This window comes from Sapajus apella, unplaced genomic scaffold, assembly GCF_009761245.1.
Source record: "Sapajus apella isolate SASKATOON/1434 unplaced genomic scaffold, GSC_monkey_1.0 scaffold114, whole genome shotgun sequence".
Lineage (NCBI taxonomy): Eukaryota > Metazoa > Chordata > Mammalia > Primates > Cebidae > Sapajus > Sapajus apella.
This window is the reverse complement of record NW_022437054.1, coordinates 5707820-5716595: the sequence shown is the minus strand read 5'-3', so window position 1 is coordinate 5716595 and position 8776 is coordinate 5707820. Positions and strand designations below refer to the sequence as shown.

The 8776-nt window shown below is 43.1% G+C and overlaps 1 pseudogene across 1 annotated transcript; it reads right to left on the bottom strand.

Annotated features, from left to right (window-relative positions):
• Window positions 1-7417: 7417 nt before the first annotated feature.
• Window positions 7418-8057, bottom strand: LOC116537849 (annotated as a pseudogene). Its single transcript, XR_004263388.1, has one exon. The product of XR_004263388.1 is annotated as a U1 small nuclear ribonucleoprotein C pseudogene (transcript).
• Between the last annotated feature and the right edge of the window lie 719 nt (window positions 8058-8776).

Here is an 8776-nt window from a genome sequence, read left to right as displayed (position 1 = left end):
CCCCCTCCCCTCCCCTCCCCTCCCCTCCCCCAGTCCCCCAGGCTGGAGTGCTGTGGTGCGATCTTGGCTCACCGCAACCCCTGCCTCCCATGTTCAAGCAATTCTCCTGCCTCAGCCTCCCGAGTAGCTGGGACTACTGGCGAGCACCACCATGCCCAGCTAATTTTTTGTATTTTTAGTAGAGATGAGGTTTCATCATGTTGGGCAGGCTGCTCTCGAACTCCTGAGCTCAGGTGATCCACCTGCCTTCAGCTCCCAAAGTGCAGGGATTACAGGCGAGAGCTGCTGTGACTGGCCAAAAACTTTTATTTTCAAATAGGTATAGAACTAAAGGAAGCATTTTTTTCAACTTTGCTGCTGACCAGAAAATTGACATCAGTACATTGTGCCTGCTTAGTTCTGTGTTATTTTGTCATTTCTGCGGATTAATGTAACCGGTACAGCAATTGGAACATCGAACTGTCCTATCACCACAAAGATGTCCCTTGTGTTTCCTCTTTATAGTCACATTCACTCCTCTCTATCCCATTTCCCTAACTCCTGGAGAATCTGTTTTCCACCTCTATAATTTTGTCATTTTGAGAATTCTATATAAATGGAATAATACAGTCTGTAACCTTTTGAGATTGGCATTTTTTTTTCACTTAGCATATGCCTGTGCGATCCATCCAAGTCATGCGTGTGAAGAATTTGTTCCTTTCCATTGCTGAATTTCATTTTTGGATGCGCCAGCTTCTTCAACCATTCCCCTATGGAAGACCATTTTTATTGTTTCCAGCTTCTGGCTTTTAAAATAAAGATATTATAATAGACCACTTCTACAGGTTTTTGTGTAGATGTAAGTTTTCATTTTTCTGGGATACGCGCCTGGGGTACAATTGTTAAGTTGTATGTATATTTAGTTTTTTAAGAAGCTGCCAAACTATTTTCCAGAGTGGCTGTACCCTTTTACATTCCCACCAGCCATAAATGAGAGATCTATTTTCTCTGCATTCTCACCAGCATATGATATTTTTACAATTTTTTTTTTAGTGGTTCTAAGGCATGTGTATTGATATCTCATTGTGGTTTTAATCTGCATTTCTCTGATAGCTACTGATGTTGAACACTTTTCATGTGCTTATTGCCATCCATGTATTTTCTTTTTTTTTTTTTTTTTTCAGACAGGGTCTCACCCTGTCACCCAGGCTGGAGTACAATGGCACGATCTTGGGTCCCTGCAACTTCCACTTCCCAGGTTCAAGCAATTCTCCTGCCTCAGCCTCCCAAGTAGCTGGGATTACAGGCATCCACCACCACACCTGGATAACTTTTTGTATCTTTAGTAGAGATGGGGTTTCATCATGTTGGCCAGGTTGGTCTTGAACTCCTGACGTCATGATCTGTCCATCTCGGCCTCCCAAAGTGCTGGGATTACAGGCGTGAGCCACCACGCCTGGCCCCATCCATGTATTTTCTTAGGTAAAATGTCTCTTTATATCTTTTACTCATTTTCTTTTTTTTGATGGAGTTTTGCTCTTGTTGCCCAGGCTGGAGTGTAATGGCACGATCTCAGCGCACTGCAACCTTCACCTCCTGGGTTCAAGCAATTCTCCTGCCTTAGCCTCCTGCGTAGCTGGGGTTACAGGCGTATACCACACCTGGCCAATTCTTGTATTTTTAGTAGAGATGGAGTTTTACCATGTTGGCCAGGCTGGTTTTGAACTCCTGACCTTGTGATACGCCTGCTTCAGCCTCCTGAAGTGCTGGGATTACAGGCGAGAGCCACTGCACCTGGCCAAAATTTTTAATTCTTTGTAGGGAGTGGATCCTGCTATGTTGTCCAGGCTGGTCTTGAACTCTTGGGCTCAAGCAATCCTCCAGCCTCAGTCTCCCAATGTGCTGTGATTACCAGCGTGAGCCAGTGAATCTGGCCAATGTATATTTTTAAAGTTATGTATTTATGTAGGCATCATGTATTTATAATCCCTACATTAACCTTTTCAAGTATGAATCTTCTAGGATAGTGATGGATAAACTTTTTCTGTAAAGGGGCAGATAGTAAATATTGTAGAGTTGCAGGCCACATATGGTCTCTGTCAAATATTCTTCTATTTTTTTTTTAAACAGCCTCTCTAAAAATGTAAAAACCATTTTTAGCTCTAAGGCAGTACAAAAACAAGTCTCAGACTCGATTTGGCTTGTGAGCGTTGGTTTGTCATCTCTTGCTCTACGGAAAGATTGGTGCTATTTTTTCAAGGGAAGGCAGGTGTAAGCAGGTAGAGTTTTGTATCGCTCAATTCAGAGCAAGGGTAAGGGGGAGGAAGTGGGGAATGTGGGAACAGGAGGGGAGAAAGAGATGGGAAGGAGAGGATGGGGAGGGGAGACAGTGCAGGAGGAGTGAGTAAGGGGAAGGAGGAGGAGGACGTAAGGAGAGGGAAGGAGAGAGGGGAGGGGAGCAAAGAGAAAGGATGAAGACCACAGGCCTGGGAGAAGAGGAGCGGCCTGAGGAGGGGACTTCATTGAGAAACTAGTATATACATGTTACTTCCTTTAGTAAAAATACTGTCAACTATCTGAGATGTGCTCTTAGGTTAGATTTTTTTTTTTTGAGACAGAGTCTCGCCTATTGCCCAGGCTGGAGTTCAGTGGCACAATCTCTGCTCCTTGCGACCTCTGCCTCCCAGGTTCAAGCAATTCTCCTGACTTGGCCTCTGGAGTAGCTGGGGTTACAGGCATAGGCCACCAAACCTGGCTGATTTTTGTATTTTTGGTAAAGACTGTGTTTCACCATGTTGGCCAGGCTGATCTCGAACCCCTGACTTCAATCTGCCTACCTTGGCCTTTCAAAATGCTAGAATTACAAGTGTGAGCCACTGTGCCCAAACTTGTTTTTCTTTTTGTTTTGTTTTGCTTTGCCTTTGCATTGGCTAGCCATTCCAGTACAATATTGATTCGAATCATTACTGGTGAATTTACTTCATATGTTCTTTTAAATGTTGTCATTAATCTGTGGCTTTTGCTGTCCGCCCTCCTTGGCCTCCCGAAGTCTCACTCTGTTGCCCAGGCTGGAGTAGAGTGGTGCAATCTTGGCTCACTGTAACCTCCGCCTCCTGGGTTCATGCAATTCTCCTGCCTTGTGATCCTGAACTTCTGACCTTGTGATCTGCCCTCCTCGGCCTCCCAAAGTGCTGGGATTACAGGCATAAGCCACTGTGCGTGTCACTGTGTGACACGAGGCCGAGTCAACAGAAAGAGACTCCATCTAAAAATAAAATAAAATAAAATAAAATAAAATAAAATAAAATAATAAATAAATATGGAGTCTAGCTCTGTCGCCCAGGCTGGAGTGCAGTGGCACGATCTTGGCTCACTGCAACCTCCGCCGCTTGGGTTCAAATGATTCTCCTGCCTCAGCCTCCCGAGTAGCTAGGACTACAGGTGTATGCCACCATGCCCAGCTAATTTTTTCTTTTTTTTTTAGTAGAGACAGAGTTTCACCATGTTGGCCAGGCTGGTCTCCAACTTTTGACCTAAAGTGATCCGCCCGCCTTGGCATCCCAAAGTTCTGGAATAACAGGTGTGAGCCACTGCGCCCAGCCATATATATACCTTTTTTAAAAGAAATTGTTTCCGCCTCGAAGTTATAAACATATTCTTCAATATCTTCATTTTGTCTTCTAGTGAGATACTTCAATATCTCACTATCTTCAAATAACTTTAATGTTTTTCTTTTCAAATTTAGGTCTTTAATAGAACTTGACCAATTTTACGTGTGGTATGTGATAGAGAGTTAATCTTGCTGACCTACAAGAAAGAAGCTGAGGCACAATTAATATAGAGAGTTTATTTGGGCCCAGCTTGAGGACTCCAACCCGGGAGCATAGATTCAAGTTGTCCTGGACACACACTCCGATGAGCAGCAATTACAAGTGGATTTTTTTTTTCTCTTTTTTGAGATGGAGACTCACTCTGTCACCCAGGCTGGAGTGCAGTGGTGTGATCTCAGCTCACTGCAGCCTCTGCCTCCCATGCTCAAGCGATCCTCCCACCTCAGCCTCCCAAGTAGCTGAGACTACAGGATCATGCCACCACACCCAGCTAGTTTGTAAAAGATTTTTTTTATAAAGATGAGGTCTCGCTACGTTGCCCAATGGTGGTCTCAAACTCCTGGGCTCCAGCAATCTACCTGCCTCAGCCTCCCAAAGTGCTGGGATTGCAGGCGTGAGCTACCACGGCTGGCAGGAAAAGACAAATACTATGATTCCACTTATATGAAGAATTTAATGTTGTCAAATTCATAAAGTGGAAGTGGAGTGATGGTAACCAGGGGCTGAAGAGAGGGGAAAATGTGAGTTGTTCAATGAACATAGAGTTTCAGTTTTGCAAGATTAAAAAGTTCTAAAGATCTGTTATACGACAATATTAATACAGTTAACCTTACAGAACACCTGAAAATGGTTATGATAGTTACAGAGAGAGAGAGAGAGAGAGATGATTAAGACCCTGTGTTGGGCACAGGGATAGGTCAATGGCACACCACAGAAATGTCCTTTGGATATTACCCAGTAACGGGATTGCTGGGTCAAATGGAATTACTACTTCTAGGTCCTTGAGGAATCGTCACACTGTCTTCACAATGGTTGAACTAATTTACACTCCCACCAACAGTGTAAAAGTGTTCCTATTTCTCCACATCCTCTCCAGTATCTGTTGTCTCCAGATTTTTTAACTATCACCGTTCTAATAGGCATGAGATGGTATCTCAATGTAGTTTTGATTTGCATTTCTCTAATGACCAGTGAACATGAGCATTTTTTCATATGTTTTTTGGCCTCACATATGTCTTCTTTTGAAAAGTGTCTGTTCATATCCTTCGCCCACTTTTGAATGGGTTTGTTTGTTTTTTTTTTCTTGTAAATCTGTTTTAGTTCTTTGTAGATTCTGGATATCAGCCCTTTGTCAGATGGGTAGATTGCAAAAATGTTTTCCCATTCTGTTGATTGCCGGTTCACTCTAATGATTGTTTCTTTTGCTGTGCAGAAGCTCTGGAGTTTAATTAGATCCCATTTGTCTATTTTGGCTTTTGTTGCCAATGCTTTTGGTGTTTTAGTCATGAAGTCCCTGCCTATTTTTTATTTACTTTTTTAGTGAGATTCTCGCTGTTGCCCAGGCTGGAGTGCAGTGGTACAATATCTCAGCCTGCTTTACTCAAGTGATCCTCCCATCTCAGCCTCCTAAATATCTGGGACAACAAGTGTGCATTACCATGCCTGGCTAATTTTTGTATTTTTTGTAGAGACAGGGTTTTACCATATTGTCTAGTCTGGTTTTAAGCTCCTGAGCTCAAGTGTTTTTTAAACTCCTGAGCTCAACTGCCTCGGTCTCCCAAAGTGTTTGGATTACAGGCATGAGCCACCATGCCCAGCCAGGACTACTTATTCTATTTATTTATTATACTACTAAATTTTCTATTTCTTCTTAAACTAGTTTTGATAACTTCTATTCTCTAGGCAGTTCATGTTGTCTAAATTTCAAAACCATTGGCATAAATGATATTCTCTTTCCTAAGACTTCTACTATATTAGTAGTTCTCTCTCTCTCTCTCTCTTTTTTTTTTGAGTCAGAGTTTCGCTCTGTTGCTCAGGCTAGAGAGCAACGGCACAATCTCAGTTCACTGCAACCTCTGCCTCATGGGTTCAAGCAATTCTCCTGCCTCAGCCTTCCAAGTAGCTGGGATTACAGGCATGCACTATCACGCCAGCTAATTTTTTGTATTTTTAGTAGAGACGGGGTTCCTCCATATTGGTCAGGCTTGTCTCGAACTCCCAACCTTAGATGATTCACCCGACTCGACCTCCCAAAGTGTTGGGATTACAGGTGTGAGCCACCGTGCCTGGCCTTATATTTCTTTTTCATCTATTTGTTTAGTTTCTCTCTTTTTCTTGATAACATATGTATTTGTTATTTTAAAAAATCATAACATACTGAATCCCTGTGATCCACCCTCTCAAATCAAGATCTAGACCATTGCCGATAACATGCATTTACCTGCAGTTACTTACATTCCTTGTCTCACATCCCAGTTTGCCCACTAGAGGTAGCCATTATCTTGAAATCTTAACAAATGCACTTTTATCACAGAGACAACACAAACACACGTGTAGTTGGTTGCTTACTTTCTTTTTGAGATGGAGTTTAGCTCTTGTTGCCTGGCTGGAGTGCAGTGGCGTGATCTCGGCTCACAGCAGTCTCCGCCTCCTGGGTTCAAGCCATTCTTCTGCCTCAGCCTCAGAGTAGCTGGGATTACAAGTGCCCACCACCATGCCCAGATAATTTTATATTTTTAGTAGAGATGATGTTTCTCCATGTTGGCCAGACAGGTCTCAAACTCCCAACCTCAGGTGATTCACCGTCCATGACCTCCCAAAGTGTTGGGATTACAGGCGTGAGCCACTGCGTCCAGCTAACTGCTTACTTTTATTACCTATTGAATTCTAAAAAAGTTATGATACTCTATGTGGTCTTCTGAGACTTCCTATTTTCACTAAATGTAATGCTTCCAAGTTCCCTGCTGTGTCCATTTTCCAGTCTATTGTGTGAATATACCACAATTATTTATCACCACTTTTGTTGATGGATGTTGGGTCATTTCGAGTTGTTTGCTGTTAAGGACGTGGCTGCCTTGAATATTCTTGTAGTCTTTCCTTATGTTCATAAATGCATGTGTTTCTCAGGTTTGTACTTAGGAATGAGATTGCTTGGCTATAGATTTGTGAACACTTAGCTTTGAAAGAATGCCAAATAGTTTCCGATGTGGTTGAACGCTCATTTATACTTCAGGCAGCCGTATATAGAGTCTCTATGCTCCAACTCCACTCTTAACATTTGCTATTGTTGTCTAACTTAAATTTCTTATCTTAAGGGGTTTAACGTGATATTTCACTATAGTCTGAATTCACATTTTCCTGACTAGTAATACAATTGAGCATCTTCTAAATATGTTTAATACATTTATTGGCCATGTATTCACCTTCATGAACTCTGTTCAAATGTTTGCCCTTTTGTCAGTTGGGGTGTATGTCTTTTTCTTATTTATTTGTTTATTCATTTTTTAGAGACAGGGTCTTGCTCTGTTGGCCAGGCTAGGGTGCAGTGGCAGGAACACGGCTGGCTGCAGCCTCGACTTTGCAGGCTCAAATAGTCCTCCCACCTGAGCCTCTCCAGCCTCTCGAGTAGCTGGGACTACAGGCCCTCACTACCACACCCAGCTAATTTTGTTTTGATTTTTTTTTTTGTAGAGTGAGGTCTCACCTTCTTGACCAGGCTGTTGTCAAGCTCCTGGCTCAAGTGAGCCTCCCTCAGTTTCCCAAAGTGCTGGGATTATAGGTACAAGCTAACGCGCCCGAACTGCCTTTTTCTTTTTTTTTTTTTTTTATTTAACTAAAAGAGTTGACAATTTTATTTTCACATTTCCCAATACAAATGAAAATTGCATCTTTTTTGCCCCACCTCTCCCCTCCAAAACTATTCTCTTTGATCAGACAGGGGAGCAAGTCTTCCTTATGCTGTTTAGAAAACCCAGCATCACAGCAGCATGATCTCCTGGTGAAGCAGAACAGGTAATATAAAACTGATAGAATGAGGCCTCCCCTCTATCCTTATCTGTCTGGTCGAGTCATTCCAGGCCGAGTGGGCACCATCATGGGACGGGCAGGAGGTCTCATCATTGGGGGCCCAGGCATCATTGGCATATGGCCTCCCATAGGTGGCCTCATTCCAGGAGCAGGTCCCACTGGCATCATCCCAGGAGGAGGAAGGCCCATCATTGGCATCATGGGAGGGCCCCCCATATGGGGTGCTGGCATCATACCAGGGAGAGGAGGACCCGTTGTTTTGTCTATCAGGCTCTGAGCCTGCTCTTCCATCCATTTCTGATAATAGTCTTTCACATTCTCTTTGTGTTTCCTACCACTGCAGTGTGTCTTTCTCACAGATGGAGAGTCATGGGTGAGGTATATATCGCAGTAGTCACAATAAAACTTGGGCATGTTGCTCCGCAAGCCGTTGGCCACTCCCCCGAACTGCCTTTTTCTTACTGATGTGTAGAAATATTTAAAACACATTCCTGTGACAGGTGAGTGTGTCAAAAGTATCTTCTGTCAGATTGTGATTTGTGTTTTTTGTTGAGTCTTTTTGCTAAGTGCAATTAAAAAAACTTAATAGAGTTGATGTTATCAATCTTTTTCTATGTTTATCATTTTTTTGTATCTTGTTTAAAAAACCATATCAGGCCAGGTGCAGTGGTTCATGCATGTAATCCCAACACTTTGGAAGGCTGAGATGGGCAGATCATTTGGGGTCTTGAGTTCGAGTTTAGCCTGGCCAACATGGCGGCGAAACCCTGTCTCTACTAAAAATACAAAAATTAGTTGGGCATGGTGGTGCATACCTGTAATCCCAGCTACTTGGGAGGCTGAGGCAGAAGAATCACTTGAACCTGAGAGGTGGAGTTTGCAGTGAGTCACGATCAAAGCACTGCACTCCAGCCTGGGGGACAGAGTGAGACTTCGTCTCAAAAAAACAAACAGGAAATGCAAGGGCCTAAGTCAGCCTCAGAGAGTCAGGGACGCTTGTAAAGACACCTGAACACTAAATAAGGGGTGAAGAATAACCAGGGAGAAACAAGGCAGCTTTCCAGAGAGAGGGATATTGCAAAGGAGGCTCCAAGACGTGACAGAATGAATCATGTTGAAAGCACTTCGAGTAGCCCAGTTGTGCTACAATATAAAGTGAT